Here is a 19,037-nt window from a genome sequence, read left to right as displayed (position 1 = left end):
CCTCACGTGCCATGCTCTGCTTCCTATCATACATAGCCAATGCCTCGGCCACAGAACGTCTTAATTCACAGCCACGTGGAATGTGACAGCTCTACCATGTGGCCTTTTCTCCTGAGATGGTGGTGGCATTTCTCTAGGTCCCTGGGAGAGAACTGGGATCCTACACATGCCCTAGAAGCCAGAAACTGGGAGCATGTGGTCAGTTACCCAAAGGATGAATCAGGAGCCGCTCATCACCTCTTTTCAGCAGATTATCCAGGTGGAGTATTTAGGCAGAGCTAGAAAAATTCCTCTCCCACGATGAAACAGAGATTTCGCCCTGTGCTGGCTTTCAGTCGGCACCAGGTCCAAGAAGGTCAGCTCAGTGTATCGCTCCCTGGCGCTGAGTTACTCTCATGGAAACCTGTGGTCACACATACTCCTGGGACCATGACTGGTATGTGAGTCACTGTCTGTTTGCCACGGTCTCCCCTCGTGTTTGTATTGTCCGTCTCAACCCCATCCTTGGCCAGAAGTGGTCATTTATCCACTTCTAACATAGAGCTTAACCAGTGGGCCTGCAACAGTCAGGGCCTCATAAGAAGCCTTGACCCCATGCTGAGGAGGGGTCCTGGGATTCAGCAGTGACAGAGTTTCAGTGTGTGCTCAGTTCTGTCCAACTCTTCATGACCCCATGGACTGTAGCCCCCCAGACTCCTCTGTCCATGGGATTTCCCAGAGAAGAATACTGGTGGGTTGCCATTTCCTCCTTCAGGGTATCTTCCCAACCCAGAGATCGAACCTGAGTTTCCTGGGGCTCCTGTACTGTTAGGTGGATTCACTACCATTGAGCCATCTGGAAAGCCCCACAGAGTCACAGTGCTGTCTAGTAAGTTGCTTACTGTTGGAGCCGCTTTCACAATTACTTGTAAATTGGTGAAGTTATGGCCACTCTGATGTAGCTTTAGGAAATTCAAAGGAAGTCATTTAATATCAAATATAGAGTTGAGTGTCACATGTGCCAACTGCCAGCACCTTCCATACATACGAGCAAGTTTAACCACAAACCCGGGGCCACTGAATCAGGCAGAATGAAAGAAATATTTTGAGGGGAAATAAAGATGTGTACGACTGCATCCTTCCCCGAGTTTCCATCCAGAACACTGAGTCCGTGCCTCACACCCCCTCACGTTCATCACAAAGGCTCGGTCAGCTGTGAGTCACCAGCCCTGGGAACTGGTTTTCACTCTGTTTATGTAACAAGTCTTCACATGGCTCAGCGCAATTTTCAGTGTGACAGCTGTTCTGAGGGTGACACGGAGTGCGGTCTGTTCATGGCATTATATGTTATTGCCTTTTCTTTTTGTCTTAGACAACTGCAGGTTGACTAGATGGAGAATTTGCTGTTTTCTAACCTTTTGCTGCATTCTCCAGGGAGGCTTGTGTTATGAGTAAAGAAAAGAGCAGAAAAAATGTGCATTTCAGTCAACACCGCTTGTCACCCCTACACAAAGCAGTTTAAAGGCTGGCAATGCACTCACATCTCTTTCTGGGGGGCTCCATCTACAGCATTGATGATGGAGGCTATTGCTTATCACGTCACTTGTTTCCTCTAGCCTGAGTCCGTTTGTCTATAACACCACAGGCTAGGGGGCTTGCAAATATCAGAAATTTTTCTCACACTTTTGGAGGCCAAGTTCAAATTCAATCACCAACCTGGTCAGATGTGGTGATGACCCTGTTCCCACTTCACAGCCAAGCCTCCCCACTGGGTCCTCACAAGGCACAAGAAACAAGGGACCACCATGGGGTCTTTCTGCAAGGACACTCATCCCATTCACGTGGGCTCCAACCTCAGGACCTCATGCGCTCCCAGGGGCCCCACCTCCTGACACCAGCATCTTCGAGGACTAGGATATCAACATTGGGATTTGGGGAGACTCAAACATTCAGACCTCAGCACCTCAGACAAGAAATGAGTGGTCTCCCCATGCAGGATGAGTGGCTCAAGTGCCTGTCAGCCTGCATATCCCACGAACTAAGAAACAAACTATGCAACTTCCTCCCCGTTGCAAAACCCCTTGAGCTGGTAACTGGGCTTTTTTTTTTTTCTGAGCAGGGGATTGGAGGGTGGAAAACTCCATGATCTAGTTGAATTGTCATAGATGCTTACACATGGGACCCCATATTTTCCTGTCAGTGTATGCTTGATGTCTAGACGTAACCAGAAGACAAACTTACAATGCTTATGTTAATAACACGATATTTGTTTTGCTGTTGCTGTTCAGTCACTAAGTCCTGTCTGACTCTTTGCAACCCCATTGAACTTCAGCATGCCAGCCTCCCCTATCCTTCACTATTTGTGCCACAGATTAATGCAATATTCCTATAAATATTTAAATCCCTCACTAACCAGCAGAAATAAATACAGTTCAACTTCAAAACTGTCATAATATTCAGTCTCTCATCCTAAAGAGAAAAGCATTTACTAATTTAACATCAACACTGTTTTATATATATATATAAGTTCTGTCCTGGAGAATTGTGATCTACACCACTTTCTCTGTTTTTTGTTTTGTTTTGTTTTTGGTTGCTTCTTTGTTTTTATGAAATATTTCTTCCCCTTAAAGGATCTAAAGCATTTGGTTACATTATATAGCTGGCCTTAAGGTACTTTTAATAAAGTTCCCCATTAAATGATCCTGATACATCTCTCTTAAATATGGAGTCTTATGAAAATATTCCAAGGAAATTAACATGAGGAAACACAGAAGCTGTTCCTTTTAACAGGATGAAAATTGGGTAGAAAAAAGAAATACCAATGAAGCATCAATACTTGTGCAATAAGAGAAAAATAATGAGATGGCAAGTGAATCCTGCAGAATACTAATGTCATGTGACATATCTCTCAAGTCAAAGATGGGCTGATACGACTGACAGGCTCAGTCTTTGCTCTCCAAGCTCAGCAAGTAATCAGGAATCAGTCTGCAGAGGCAGGGGGCAGGCACAGGACTTCTTGGCAATGCCAACATCTGTGAGAAGCCCGAAGGAAATATTTTTGTCTAAAGCCCGACAAGTATGAGTTTCACAAAATTTAATTAGAAACATCTATGCATGTCAATCTTCAAAAATAATAGTAAAAAGATGATAGGCTTGTGAAATAATCTCAAAAATACATCATTATTTCGAGGACAAATAAAGATGCCAAATTGGATATAAATAAATTGCAAAAAGATTATGTCTAAATTTCTACCATCAGAAGAACTGAATATCATTAAGATTAGTGTGACTTTTTATTATCTGTATTAGAATTAATTAGAAGAATGCAGGAAAAGCATCATTGAGATCAAGTAAGACTTCATACATCTGAGAACCAAAATAACCATGGTTTATGCAAGATAGTAATTTCTTTCTCTCGTAAAAAATTTGAAAGTAGGACATCCAATCATATCTATGGCAACTCCTTACTGTCATCCTAGAGGCAGTCTCCAAACCTGTATTCTATCAGCCTCAGTACAAACAGCATCCTCGAATTACCTCCAGCTCCAGCACCGGTACCAGGGACTTGGTCTTCCTGTGAGCTTAACAGGCAGTGAAAAGGAGGAGAGAACATGCAGGAAAAAGGACCTCAGGAAGCCAGGTTGAAATCTTGAGGAAAAATGTCACTTCGGTATCATCACCTAGTAAAAAGGCCACATCTAGGAGCAAGGATGAAATTTTTTAATAAAATAGCCATATGTTAACACTAGGGTTTTACAACTAAAGAAGGAGGAGAGAAAATAATGTTTTGACAACTAGCAATTTAAGCCATAATAAGGAAAATAAGGAATGTATGGTATTACTATAATTGTTAAAGAGACAAATTTTTGTTTGAAGTCAGACACCCTAGATTGAATCCAGGTTTTGCCAATTTCAAGGTTATAGACATGACCTACTTATGTGTGCACTCAGGCCATAACTGGCAACTGTGAAATGGAAATAAATAGTGATAGTACTCCCACAGGACAAAATAAATTAATGTATTAATGAATTGCTGGATTTGATTTGCTAATACTTGGTTGAGGATTTTTGTATCTTATTTCAAAAATAAGATATTGATCTGCATTTTTGGTGGGATTTTTTTGTACTCTGTCTAGTTTGCATGCAAGTCTGCTAAGTTACTTCAGTCGTGTCCGACTCTTTGCAACCCCATGGACTGGGACCTGCCAGCCTCCTCTGTCCGTGGGATTTTCCAGGCAAGAATACCAGGGTAATATTAATCTCATAAAATGAGTCGGTAAATCTTTCTTTTTCCTCTATTTTGTGTTTGTAAAGTTGGTTTTAATTCTTTAAAATTTTAGCAGAATTCTTCAGTAAAACCATGTGAGCCTGAAGACTTCTTTCTTAGGAACTTTTAAACTACAAATTCAATTTCTTTTACCATTATAGCAAGATTCAGCTATTTTGCCTTGGTTGAGTACTGGTAGTTCATGGTTTTTGAGGAATTGGTCCATTTCAGCTAAGTTGGCAATTTATGGAGAGAAAAGCTGTCTGCAGAATTTCTTTATTATCTTTTTAATGGCTACAGAACCTGGAGAGAGCTGGCTTCATTCTTAATATTGGTGATCTTTGTCTTATCTCCTTTTATCTTTGTCAATCTTGCTAGAGTTTTCCAATTTTGTTGATCTTCTCAAAGAAATAATTCTTTATTTCATTTTATTTTCTCTATACTTCTTATGTTTTCAATTTTATTGAAATTGATGTTTTGTCATTTCAAGAGGAAATCTTATTCCACTTAGGTCTCTGAAAGCTCCCCACATCTTAATTACACTTTTCTCAAGTATTTCTTTTGCATTCAATCAGCATCCTGTCATCTGTTGGTTATCATATTTGCTTTAAGTATAAAGTATCATTTGAGAACTTAAATGTTTACTTCCATTTCTAAACCCTTCTTCTGTTCATAGAACTTCTTCAGCCATTCTTTAAGGGTAGGCTTGTTAGTAATAAATGCTCTGATTTTGCTCTGCTGAGAATGTCTTGATTTCTCTTTATACTTAGAGATATCTTTGTTGGATGGAAACCAGAGCTGGCAGCTCCCTCTTTCAGGGTTTAACACATGAGCTGCTACATTTATGCCTCCATGGTTCAGATGAATCATCTGTTAACATTCAAATTGCTGTTTCTGCAGATAAAGTGCCATTTCTCCTAAGATGCATCCAAGTTTTGCTTTCTTTTTGCCTTTATCATTCAGAAGGTATAGTTATGATCTGTAAGCATGGATTTCATTGTGTTCATTCTTTCTGGGGTTTATTCAACTAGCTAACTGTAAAAGGAGTCAGAATAGGCCACCCCAAAATACGCCATTTTGGCAGAAGGATTATTTTGAGCTGATTATTTTTGAGATGCAACAATAGATGTGGAAGGAAGCCGCCCCAGAGGTTCCCCATCTGAATGAAAGCAGAGACTTATGACAAAAGAGGACCACCATAAACCCCTCCCTCAGGGAAGTTTTAGGGTCACAAGGAAGACAGGAAGCTGGCACCAGGATAAAGCTTCACAAGCAAACCTTGTGAAGCGAATCTTTATCTTGCATATATTTTTCCTAATATACCTCAGTTCAGTCGCTCAGTCATGTCTAACTCTTTGCGACCCCATGAATCGCAGCACGCCAGGCCTCCCTGTCCATCACCAACTCCCGGAGTCTACCCAAACCCATGTCCATCGAGTCAGTGATTGCCATCCAACCATCTCATCCTCTGTCGTCCCCTTCTCCTCCTGCCCCCAATCCTTCCCAGCATTAGGGTCTTTTCCAATGAGTCAACTCTTCGCATGAGGTGGCCAAAGTATTGGAGTTTCAGCTTCAACATCAGTCCTTCCAATGAATATCCAGGACTGATCTCCTTTAGGATGGACTGGTTGGATCTCCTTGCAGTCCAAGGGACTCTCAAGAGTCTTCTCCAGCACCACAGTTCAAAAGCATCAATTCTTCGGCGCTCAGCTTTCTTCACTGTCCAATTCTCATATCCACACATGACCACTGGAAAAACCATAGCCTTGACTAGACAGACCTTTGTTGGCAAAGTAATGTCTCTGCTTTTAAATATGCTATCTAGGTTGGTCAGAACCTTCCTTCCAAGGAGTAAACGTCTTTTAATTTCATGGCTGCAATCACCATCAGCATTGATTTTGGAGCCCCAAAAAATAAAGTCTGACACTGTTTCCACTGTTTCCCCATCTATACCTACTTATCCACAGTTTACAGTCTCTGTGGTGGTTTAGTCTCCCAGTCGTGTCCAACTCTTGTGACCTCATGCTCTTCAGTCCATGAGATTTTCCAGGCAAGAATTCTGGAATGGATTGCCATTCCCCTCTCCAGGGGATCTTCCTGACCCAGCGATTGAACTGGAGTCTCCTGCATTGGCAGATGGGTTCTTTACTACTTCACTAGCTGGGAAGCCCTTTTTAGGCTCCTGGGTCAGGAAGATTCCATGGAAAAGGAAATGGCAAACCACTCCAGTACTCTTGCCTGGAGAATCCCCATGGACAAAGGAGCCTGGAGTGCTGCAGTCCATGGGGGTCACAAAGAGTCAGACACGACTGAGCACACATGCACATGCAGAAGCCTAAAAACCCTTTTCCTTTGTCAAGTCACATCTTTACAATTTATCACCCCATATTAAAGATGGTATATAAGCGCTCAGACCTTTTCTAGGAAGTTCCCTGTATCGTGTAAAGATTAGTATTAAGTAAAATGTACACTTTTTTTCCAATTCCTATTCTATCTGTCCATCTTCCACTTATCGAGTCATACATGCACACATCTTTTATTCACATTAATTTCAGTTATTTTGAAAACTATTTCCAGTGAAAAATTATGTGATGAATTATTAAATGCAGCACATATTCCTCAAGGTTGAAGATCTAAATTTTGTTATCTGGGAGTGCTTTAAGCACGGGTTTTCACAAACCAATCACCTACTTTCTTTGTCTCTGCCTTTTTTATATATGTCATTGTTTTTGAAGATGCCAAATTCATCTGTGGTTTTTTACAGCACTTTTTGAAATATTTGCTTTAGGTAAGAGTTGTTATTTTGACAGAGTCCTTTACATCCTTGGTCTGATGACAATATAGCAATTTAAAGCAGCCAAAAATTCTCTTTTGTCATTTTCAAAAGAATAATCTCCACTTGCATTGTACTACCTACCAGTGTATCAAAACAATTCACTTTATTGTATCAAGGAATATGTCTGAATCCACAACATGAAATATACAAGTTTAAGGAAAGATTTTATTTGACTTTATTCTACATATAGAATAATTAATAGCCAGAATACAAAACTAAACACTCACTTGCACTTTCTGAAGAAACACATTTTCTCTATGTCTTCTCTTCACGTCTACTGAGAATTTTTATTTATTGAAGTCAAATCCTTAAAAAAAACCTTGGAGTCCTCAAAATTTTTCTGGATGGCACTCAACATTCCTGATGTTCTCAGCGCATTGCCTGCGGCTTATGCTGCAGCCTCTCTTTGGCACCCTCAGTCACTCTGTGGTTTCCTTCGGTTGGGTCAGGTTAGGTTTGGTAAGGATAGGTTCAGCAAGATTAGGTTAGGTTAGGACTGGTTAGGTTAAGTTAAGTTGGGATTGGTTAGGTTAGGTTAAGATTGGTTAGTTTAGGATTGGTTAGGTTAAGTTAGGATTGGCTTCAGTGTGAGTTTCGACTTAGTGAAGGGACTACACTGCACATCTCTTCCATACAGACTTGTCCTCTTCTCTGTGGTTTACAAAGTAGATATTAATCATCTCCAAAATTCAGTGATCTGTTTTTTTCAGCGACTAATTTGTCACTCATGGAACTCATCACTGAACACCTAAATCTGATACTGAACGGTTGCTGGTTTAAAATATTCCATTTAGAAAAATAATTAAGTTCATTTTGTTCCAGATATTTGTTGTTGTTGAGTCCACTAAGTCGTATTCGACTCTTTGCGACCCCATGGACTGAAGCACACCCGGCTTCCCTGTCCTTCACTATCTCCTGTTTTTGCTCAAACTCATGCCCATTGAGTCGATGATGCCCTCTGACCATCTCATCCTCTGTCGTCCCCTTCTCCTGCCCTCAATCTTTCTCAGCATCAGGGTTTATTCCAGAGTAATGTTATTACTCACAGGTGTGTAAGACATTTTTCTAGTAAGACACACGTAATGGATCTGCTCTTCCTCATGAATAAAGCAATGGCCTGCCCTCTGGGGAGTGTCTTTCTCTGCTGGGTAAGCACAGAGCCGGCAGTAAGGATGCACTCAAGCACCCACAGATGCAGGAGGTCAGCAGGTCTAGCTGCAGCAACAATCTCATGTGATCTGACCCACACCGTTTTGCATTCCCAAATAACATAAACAAACTCTGATAGCAATTCATACCAAAGGGAATTCATACCATCCATTCATAAAAATAAATGAACACACCAAAAATATTTGGTGTTTCTCCTGTCTACAGTGAAAGAAGTATTAGCTGCCAAGTTGTGTCATACTCTTTGTGATCCCGTGGACTGTAGCCTTTCGGGCTCCTCTATCCATGGGATTCTCTAGGCAAGAACACTGGAGTGGGTTGCCATTTCCTTTGCCAGGGGATTTTGCCTACCCAGGGATCAAACCTGCATCTCCTGCATTGGCAGGCAAATTTTTTGCTGCCTGAGCCACCACGGAAACCCTTATTTGAAAGTAAATAATCTAATTCTAAAATAAGAGCATTTATTTAGAAATAAATAAGCAGTATAGCAATAATGTGAAATTAGGTGCTCATTTTGGAATCACTAAATCCATGTTATTAAGTCTTAGAACTTTACTGTAAGATTTTTTTTTAATTAAAAACTTTTATGCCCTTAAAAACACTCTTAAAAATTTCAGGAAAAGGCATTTTATATGCGTTCCTTATTCTTACACAGTATAAAAATTTTAGGCAACGGAGGTTCCTCTTATAGGAAAAACTCACCTACCGGCCTTGTTTAGTAAACTGCAGGTGCATATGTTTTATACTTCATTGCTACGATCTATATATTTTTTAATTAAGTCAGTTTGTAACTCAGTCAGCAAGTATTGTGAGATGTCTACTAAGGAAATGGGCAGTAGATGAGACCAAAGGTAGATAAAGATAAAAGGGAGTGTTTATTAGCATAAAGATGACAGTCTCTTGCAGGCGACAGGTATGGAGAAATGATTACAAGATTACAAACCTGTGAGAGCTGATGTCCGTATTAGGAACAGTGGGCTGCAGACCCACCTGTGCATCTCACCTGAGTATGTGAACAGAATGGAGCTGTGAGAAACGTACGGTTATCCAGGGTGGATTTTAATTGACCTTTAGATAGTATCATAGCCAACTAATGTTTATTCAACTTCTCTCTTAAGGAGAATTTCAGCTGATACATGTTGCAAACCTCTTCCTTTTTTTCCTACTATGTATTAAAGCCATTATAATGATGACAGATGAACCTTTATGGTGACTCACAAAAGAAAACTGTTTCACTTGTAGCATTGTATGACACTTTTTCTCTTTGCTGCCTAATAAGCACAGAACCTGCCAGAGTGAAAGCTCTGTAATGAGACTGAAGGCGAAGCAAGACCATCCCCACCAGGTAGAGAGGAAGCAGCAGCCCTGCCAGGGTCAGCTGTGACGTTATAAAAAATTCATCCACCCATAGAAGCCATAAGCCAAGGATCTCCTGGAATAAGGATTCATACGGGCTTCAAAATTAAGATCAACCCACTTAACTATTTCAGTGCTGTCACTGTAGAAATTTCCGGAGTAAAGCATACAAACATTTCTAAAGAAAAGTCCATTGCAAGAATTGGTTAATATTTAGGGTAAATTTCCCTGAGAGCTTTGTTGGTAAAGAATCTGCCTGCAATGCAAGATACCCCAGTTCTATCCCTGGGTTGGGAAGATCCCCTGGAGAAGGGAAAGGCTACCCACTCCAGTATTCTGACCTGGAGAATGCCATGGATTGTATAGTCCATGGGGTTACAAAGAGTCAGGCACAACTGAGGAAATTTCACTTCACTTCACTTTGTTTTTATGGCACGTAAATGTCTCTTTCACTGAATTATAAATAGTATTCTCCTTATTCCTTTGTATCTTGTCTTTCTATCACTTCCTTATCAAAATGGGTCTCCCTTCTAAGATCCCTTACTTTACAAAATTTAGCCTTTTTATCAGTGACTTTTAATCTTCTTTCTTCAATGTCTTGTTTTTACTTCATACAATCATTTCATATCCATTAGGAAAAAATGACTATTTGAACAGAGACTAAACAAGTGATAGACTTAAAATATATATTGGTAATTAAATTTACTGATTACACATATCAAGTTTTTCTCATCATACTTCTTTCAGTTACTTACTTACTGAAAACCACTTGACCAGTTACACATTTTGAGACCTCACAACAGGATCAGTGGTTATGATGTTTGCCAAATGGACCATTGCACCTTAACCTGGAGGTGAAGGTGAGTTGGGTCTGCAGATGTGAGGGGGCACAGGGCTGGGCCTCTGCTGAGCCTCCGGGCAGCTCAGCAGCCTGGGTCAGTGCCTACAGCACGTCCAGGTGGAAGAGGTCAGGTCACCTTCTAAGATGCGCTGCCTGTGAAACTACCAGCCAGCTCCAGCTGAAAACATCTGTGATTTTTTAAGTCGTAAGCTCCCTCTGTGCTATCAAACTTGCTCATCTGTTAGTTTTCTGCTCTTTATTTTGAAGAGGCTATTCAGTAAATAAATGTCAGCAGAGATGCACAATTTGTCACTTCCCCTATCTCATAACATCTATATCAACAACGTGTCAATTCCATTAACAGCCCTGTTGTTCCCACATCCGTGACCCTGTTGTCCAGATGTGAAAGATGTTGTTAATGAGATCAAGACAGCGTGTGTGATTCTTCCAGAGAATGAATGGAGATGCTAGTTTGACCTTGACTCTCTCAAAAAATGTCCTGTTTGAACTAAAGTGGAGACAAATATGGGGTTGAGAATGAATTGGTAAAATTACAGCTCCACTGCCATTAAAACAAAAACAAACTCATTTTTGGTAAATGTACTGGATTCATTATTTTGGTAGACTCTATTTCAGGAGATTCATTATTTTATCCCCACATCCATTTTAGTGACTGAAGCTTATCTGAAAGTTTATTTCACCCGATTTTTAACAGTTTTCCAGTATGTTATGTGGCATTTTTTTCTCTCTTCTCTACCGGCCCAAAGAGTTTTTGTTCTTCCAAATAATCCAGAATTCTTCGTTAAATATTCTAGCATAATCAGCATTTCCTGCACTCCTTTCACACATATTCACACATATATTTTAGGCTAGTCCATAATTTAGGATGATTTGTAATTCTCCCAGACATTACAATAATTCACCTAGTGCTGTGCTGTATGCGTGCTTAGTTGTTCAGTCATGTCCAACTCTTTGTGTACTGAAAACTAAATTAAAAACTTAAAATTATTCCAACTTCAGTTATGAATTTTACCAACTGAGATGGAATTTCTTCTTAGAACATTTTTACAAATTGAGATTAATGTTAAATGAGATATTTGAATCACTTATTAATAGTCTATAAACACAAACCTTAGAATTAGCTGACTTGACATACTGGCTGTTCCCTTTTTTAGCTATACATTCGCCTAAGTCTCTTGGGCATGCTAATTCTCATAGTTGTGTCCAGGTCTTTGCGATCCCATGGACCATAGCCTGCCAGGCTCCTCTGTTCATGAACTTTTCCAGGCAAGAACACTGGTGTGGGGTGTCATTTTCTACTCCAGAGGATCTTCCTGACCCCGGGATCGAATCTCAGTCTCTTTCGTCTGCTGCATTGGCAGGTGGATTCTTTACCACTAGTGCCACCCGGGAAGTCTTAAGTAAAAGACCTCATTTGTAAACCAGGTGCATGGTTTGTTCTCACCTCCCTGGGATATGAACATTAAAGATAGTTGAGTTAGTATCAGAGTATAGGTGACTATCGCAGAACACTAAGTAAAGCCTGAAAACAATGGCAGTTGTAGTCATAATGAGAGCAGTAGAGAAAGGAAAAGTAGTGGTCTTGTCAACTTACTTCTAAAGTCCAGATGAACATTGAGGAACGACCAGTGTGGTGGTCAGTAAGGATGCAACACTGAATAAATCTACCCAAGGAGAAAGTGATGAGTAAGCAGAGAGTGATGTGAGGCTGAACCTGAAACAACTCCCACAGTTGAGAGGAAAGTGAAGGAAGAGGACCCAGCATCAGAAAACTCCAAGGACAAGACATAAGCCCAGGAGGAAGGAACTGTGAACCTTGCCAGATTCTGAAGGAAGTTCCAATAACAGCCCTAGAAAAGTGTGGAATGGGCTGAAAAAGTATATATACATCCTCCAAATTGTGAGGGTGAAACCCAGATGATAATGGACTTAAAAAACTAAAATAGAGGCAGTAAAAATAATATATCTTGAGATGTTTTATGGTAAAAGAGAAAGCAAAGATAGATATGAGTATTGGGAGATTTGGAGATGAGCTACTTTGTGACTTAAGTTTTATTGAAACACACCTTTGGGTGGGTCTTCCTGACTATCTCATGGGGACAGAGCTGAGGAGTTGTGACAAAGACCACATGACCTACACAGCCTAGACTATCAACTACCTGGCTTCCTACAGAAACAGTTTACTGGCCTTTACTCTGAGTGATCCTGGAAATTTTGACTTTGGAACTCATAGAAGGAAACTTGTTCTTCCTTGATCATATGTATTTTAAGATAAAATAATTATGCAGATTTAGTACTTTATTTGTGTAGATACTCTCTCTCCCTTCTTGACTAATTAGCATCTAAAGTCCATGAAGAATATACACTCTGTACTCTGATAACATATTTTTAGTGTCTCACAAAACAACAAAAACTAACGTTATTCCTTCAACTATATAAAACTAAATGTAATTTGAAAGTAAAAGAACTTTCATCAAAATATACTTAAAATAAAAAAACTTATGCAGGTACAATGGCTTCTCTTACCTCCTACCATTTGGAGTTTCTTTTTAGAGTATTGACAAATAATTGAATTTAAGTCATATATGATAAATCACAATTAATCAGTAAGTATGTTTAATCACTTCTATATTGATTTTTAACATTGAGTTATTCAATAAATTATCATTCAGACAAGTAAAAAACTATTTTAAAATGTATTTTTCCCTCAGATGTGTATAATGTGTTGAGCACATATATCAACAAACTTGGTTCTGTAAACGCCATCTTGGTGAGTTATAGTTTCTATGGCGTCCAATAAAAACATATGCCAAATTCAATTCCATTTAATTGCAAATTTCTAAGGATGTGTTGGAACTTATTGGATTCCAGAAATGCTAAAAAAATACTTACTGGCTCCAGGCACAAACATTAGCTATTTCTTAAATCTTTTAGGAAGTGAAAAATAATATCTGACCTCTCAAATAATTGCATAAGAAGCAAAATTGAATGTGCTGTTAAAAATCTTAATGGTGTATGTGCTTCAGATGCCAAATACTGAAATTTCTATTTGATGAGTATGCAATGAAGATTAGAATAATGGAGCAAAATAATTAAGAATGAAGCATACATATGGCTTCTATGCTTTTAATGAGGCTTTTAGTCCTTGCAAAGACTAAACCTGTAGCATTACTCTCATTGAGAAAGTTTTCTTTTTTTATTACTGTTCTTTGGAGAGTCTGCACATTCTCTATAAAAAAGAAGAGTCACATATTTCCAAAGTGAAATGAAAGCAAGTGATTTGCAAGCGCATGTATATGTATATATATATATATATACACACACACACACAAACACAGGCAAATGTAACCCTCATGCCCAAAGTTTAGAATGTTTTGAATCTCTAAGTAGAATAGAAATATTTGGATATTTGGAAACATTTAAGCATGTTAAGTGGGCTTCCCTTGTGGCACAGATGGTAAAGAATCTGCCTGCAATGAGGAAGACCCATTTAATCCCTGGGTTGGGAAGATCCCTTGGAGAAGGAGACAGTAACCCGCTCCAGTATTCTTGCCTGGAAAATACTATGGACAGAGGAGCCTGATGGGCTACAGTCCATGGGATCACAAAGAATCAGACACGACTGAGCAACTAACACTTTCTTTCTTTCTAAACATGTTAAGTAAACTTCCTTATGAAAGTATTTTTAAAAATTATTTTTGAAATGTAACCTACACTTTAGCCAAAATTACTCTTGAAATTAAATTATTGATTCCCCAGTAGACTATACAAGTATTTTTAAAATTGACCTAAAAATCAGAAGTTTACCTATTTGAGTATTTTGTAATGCAGTTAAATGTACTACCATTATCTTTATCAAGCTCTTTTTTTTTAATTTATTTTTTATTTTTTTTATTTTAAATTTTTTTATTTATCTATTTTTTAACTTTACAATATTGTATTTGTTTTGCCATACGTTGACATGAATCCACCATGGGTGTACATGTTTTCCCCTTCCAGAACCCCTCTCCCACTTCCCTCCCCATCCCACCCCTCTGAGTCATCCTGGTGCACCAGCTCCGAGCACCCTGTATCATGCATCGAACCTGGACTGGCAATTCATTTCACATATGATAATTTACATGCTTCAGTACCATTCTCCCATATCATCCCACCCTCGCCCTCTTTAGAAGTCCTGTTTTTCCAATTTTACATCAATATATTTTTTATAAATATATCAGAATTCCTGGCATCTAACAAACTTGTTAAGAATTTTAAATGATCAAATATGACTTTGGTTTCATTGATATATCTGTCCCTGGAAACACGAGCAAAGCTGCCCTGGGTGGTAACACAGATTTTTTTTTTTCTTTGGAACTTGGAAAAGGTCTTTAGAGGTAAGTGGCTGATGTTTCTGAGCTGCCGATCATGTTTCCATGTCCTGGTTGCAGGAACAGATCAACTCTTGTTCAGAGAACTTCTGGCTCATCTATGGCACCTAAATCAAGGACAAGCCAGCCTCAAGCAAGACATTTGCTACTCAGGATATGTTGTTCTTGGGAATGTGAGTCTCCAAAGCAGATGCTTCAGAAGGTTTGTTATTGTTGTTGTCACTCAGTCATGTCTGACTCTTAGTGAGCCAATGGACTACATGCAGCACAACAGGCTTCTCTACTCTTCACTGTCTCCCAGAGTTTGCACAAACTCATGTCCATTGAGTCAGTGATGCCATCCAACCATCTCATCCTCTGTCACCCGCTTCACCTCCTGCCCTCCATCTTTCCCAGCATCAGGGTCTTTTCCAATGAGTAGACTCTTCGTATCAAGTGGCCAAAGTACTGGAGCTTCAGCTTCAGCATCAGTCCTTCCAGTGAACATTCAGGGTTGATTTCCTTTAGGATTGACTGGTTTGACCTTCTTACAACCCAAGAAACTACAAGTCTTATTCTCACTGAATAAGAACAAGAGAATCTCTGGATTTTGTCAGTAGCTTGATCAAGAGGGTCCAGGCTGAGTGGGTGCATGTACTCTGAGCCAGGCAGGCTAAGACAGTATGAACCCAGGTCTGTAGGCATTAGCCCACCACCCAGGCCAGTTCATGGACAAGAAAGCCTAGAATTCAGTAAAAGCTTAAAAACAGAAAAGGGGCTGTACTGGCAGGAAGGAATGTTGGCGTGTTCTTCTCACACATTCCTTCATAAGCACCCAGAGAGGGGGCTTCAGACAGGCCCCTCCCCCATGGGGACTGGTAGACACAAGGGAAACTCCTGAAGGCTGAGTCCAGGCAGGGCTCGGAGAGAGCAGAGCACAGAGTGTGCTTCCCAAAGGTCAGATATGGAAACCTCATGGCAGGGACCCATGTGAACACCCCAGACAGATGCCAGGGTGTCCAGGAGGCCAGGGGACTCCGAGCTGCCGAATCTAGGCTGAGTCCTAGATTATGTGCTTCACTCAGAAAGTCTCTCCTGATCAGACCATGACCAGCTCTCTGCTGAGGAACCTGAGAAGGGTTGTTTCCATTTCTCATGGAGATCCATTAAAGTACCAAGAACATCAGTGTAAAATTGACAGAGCCTTTACTCCTCCTGACACCCTCTTATTCCTTACTTTCATCTCGGTGGAAGATCTTTATTTCCTGCTATTAAAATTAATCATTTCCCCTGTGTGTCCATCATCTTAGTGCTGCTGCTGCTGCTGCTAAGTCGCTTCAGTCGTGTCCAACTCTGTGCGACCCCATAGATGGCAGCCCACCAGGCTACCCCGTCCCTGGGATTCTCCAGGCAAGAATACTGGAGTGGGTTGCCATTTCCTTCTCCAGTGCATGAAAGGGAAAAGGGAAAGTGAAGTCGCTCAGTAGTGTCTGACTCTTAGCGACCCCATGGACTGTAGCCTACCAGACTCCTCCGTCCATGGGATTTTCCAGGCAAGAGTACTGGAGTGGGGTGCCATTGCCTTCTCCAGTGACCTTCTTCCTAATATGACCATCCACTCCCAATTCCAAGCCTTCCTTTGTTCTCTCCCCCAACCTCCGTTATGCTCCCAAGGATCTGCAAACATTCAGTGGTCTCTTCATAAATCTTACAAACAAAAGCAACAGAAACAGATGAAAGTTTGTTTAACTTGTTTTCTCCTCCTAAATTTGAAGGGATTTTTCATTTCTCCATTGCAATCATAAAGCAAATGGTCTACACCCATTGCTTCTGGCTCCTCACCAATGACTCAATTTTTTATGTCTAAACTATGTTCTTTCTTACGCTCTTACTTTGTTCAACTCACAGATTTGGGGATTAACATATACACACAACTGCACATAAAATAATCAACAAGGACCTACTATTTAGCACAATAAACTCTGTTCAACATTGTGTAATAACCTAATGGGAAAAGAACTTGAAAAAAAGAATAGATACATATTATGTATAACTGGATCACTGAGCTCTACACCTGAAACTAACTCAACAATGTAAATCAACTCTACTCCCATATAAAATAAAAATTTTTGGAAAATGTGTTCTTTCTTTCTTACTCTGTCAAAATCACCTTTCAAAGACTTTTTGCCATTTGCATTCTACCTTTAAAAAGGCCTATATTCTTTAAAGAATTATTCTCAATCACTTCTTGGTGGTATTGCCACCACTGTAGTGGGTATTGAGAGTCAGAAATATTGAGTAAAGTCTCATATCCTCTTGGATAGGTCTATTTCACCCAATTTTAAGATAGAGAAATGGAAAATTAATGATTCAGAGCTATACACACACACACACACACACACACACACACACACATATGCACATATAATACTTTGGCCACCTGATGTGAAGAGCCAACTCACTGGAAAAGACCCTGATGCTGGGAAAGATTGAAGGCAGGAGGAGAAGGGTACAACAGAGGATGAGACGGTTGGATGGTATCACCAATTCAATGGACATGAGTTTTGAGTAAACTCTAGGAGAGAGTGAAGTACAAGAAAGCCTGGTGTGCTGCAGTCCATGGGGTTGCAAAGGGGTGGACACGACAGAGAGACTGAAAAACAACATACATGCACACACACACACATAGACACTTGAGCTCTAGTTTAGGGATTCTTCTGAATTTCTAAAATTGGCTGAAATACTGGCAGGCTAGCCTTTATGGGGGCTTCCCAGGTGGCGCAGTGGTAAAGAACCCACTTGCCAATGCAGGAGACACAAGAGACATGGGTTCAATCCCTGGGTCAGGAAGAAAACCTGGAGTAGGAAATGGCAACCCACTCAGTATAAGAGCCTGAAGAATCCCATGGAGAGCGGATATCGGCAGCCCATGGGGTTGAAAAGAGTGAGACATCTCTGAGTGACTGAGCATAGGACAGCACAGCCTTAATAGGTCACTTCCCTTGACTTAATTCTGACCCGAATCTCCAGTGTGAGCCAGAATTCCTGGGGCCCAGAGAACCTGGGAAGCACACTGAGGACAGGACACCCAGAAGATGAGTATGAACCCTGGAAAGCAGCAGAGTGCTCCCTGGGAGAGAGGTTGGTTTGTTTATTCCCAGGCTCTAAAGGGGTAGTTACTATCATTAAAGTGAGACTATACTTGGCTTCTTAATATTTGCTAAGTATCCTTTTGCATTTAATTTGAGTTGATCAATATTCAATCTAAGTTTCCAGATATTTAATTGTATCCTGCTCAACCATTAAGTAAGTGTTGTGATGGATTATCAGGGTAGATCCAATCCTGTCATACATTATGTGTTTGTGTCAAGGAGTTATTTTCAGTGGTTTTCCCACTCACTTTTTCAGGGATGCAGAAGCATAAATAACTTCAACATGAATAATGCATCGAACAAAGTTTGGCTCAATAGCACTAATCTACTTTTATATAAAAATCAATTGCTCCTTTTTTGGCATTCAATTCCAGTTTACTGCCTCATCAATATCTGCTCGTTTGACATTCTTGAGAGAAAAAAACAACCAAGACAGCTGAAACATACCTTTATTTCTATAATAAAGAGATGAGATACACATATATCTGTCAGGATACATCTTCTCAATATAACGAAGGGACACTCAAAAGCCAGAATAACTGGTTTAACTTGTACACCTGATCGATTCTTGGCTGGAAATGTTCAGTAGGACCCAATCTCTTCAATAATTTCTTCACCAATTTCATAACAATTCTGATCCGTGGAAGAAACTCATGTGGCTGTGACAGACACTGAAGGTCCTCTGACCAGCACTTACCCCCAACCTCTTTCTCCCGGGCATCTGTCCCCACCAAGAAACCAAGAAACCTGACCAGCATCTCCCAAGGTTTCCCTGTTGGTGGGTGGTCAGCTGGCATGCCGCCAGTCAACGTGGTCAGAAATCTGCTGAGGACAGGGGCCTCTGGGCTAGTCCTAATTTTCTATTAAAAAGGACAAAAAGCTTTGAGCATAGATACCTCCTGGTTTCAACACAGTTTTACCAAGACCCTGAGACAACAGACAGAAGGGGACAGAGTGGGCGGCCCTGTCACTACACCAGTGCCAACAGCCACCACATCCATAGTCCTTGTTTTTAAAGCTTTTTTAATCAAGGCTATGGGCTTCCTAGGTGGCTCAGTGGTAAAGAATC

This window comes from Giraffa tippelskirchi, chromosome 6 (genome assembly GCF_054371585.1).
Source record: "Giraffa tippelskirchi isolate mGirTip1 chromosome 6, T2T-mGirTip1v1.2.pri, whole genome shotgun sequence".
In the NCBI taxonomy this organism is placed as follows: Eukaryota; Metazoa; Chordata; class Mammalia; order Artiodactyla; family Giraffidae; genus Giraffa; species Giraffa tippelskirchi.
The sequence above is the reverse complement of the archived record's forward strand: the minus strand, read 5'-3'. Positions refer to the sequence as shown.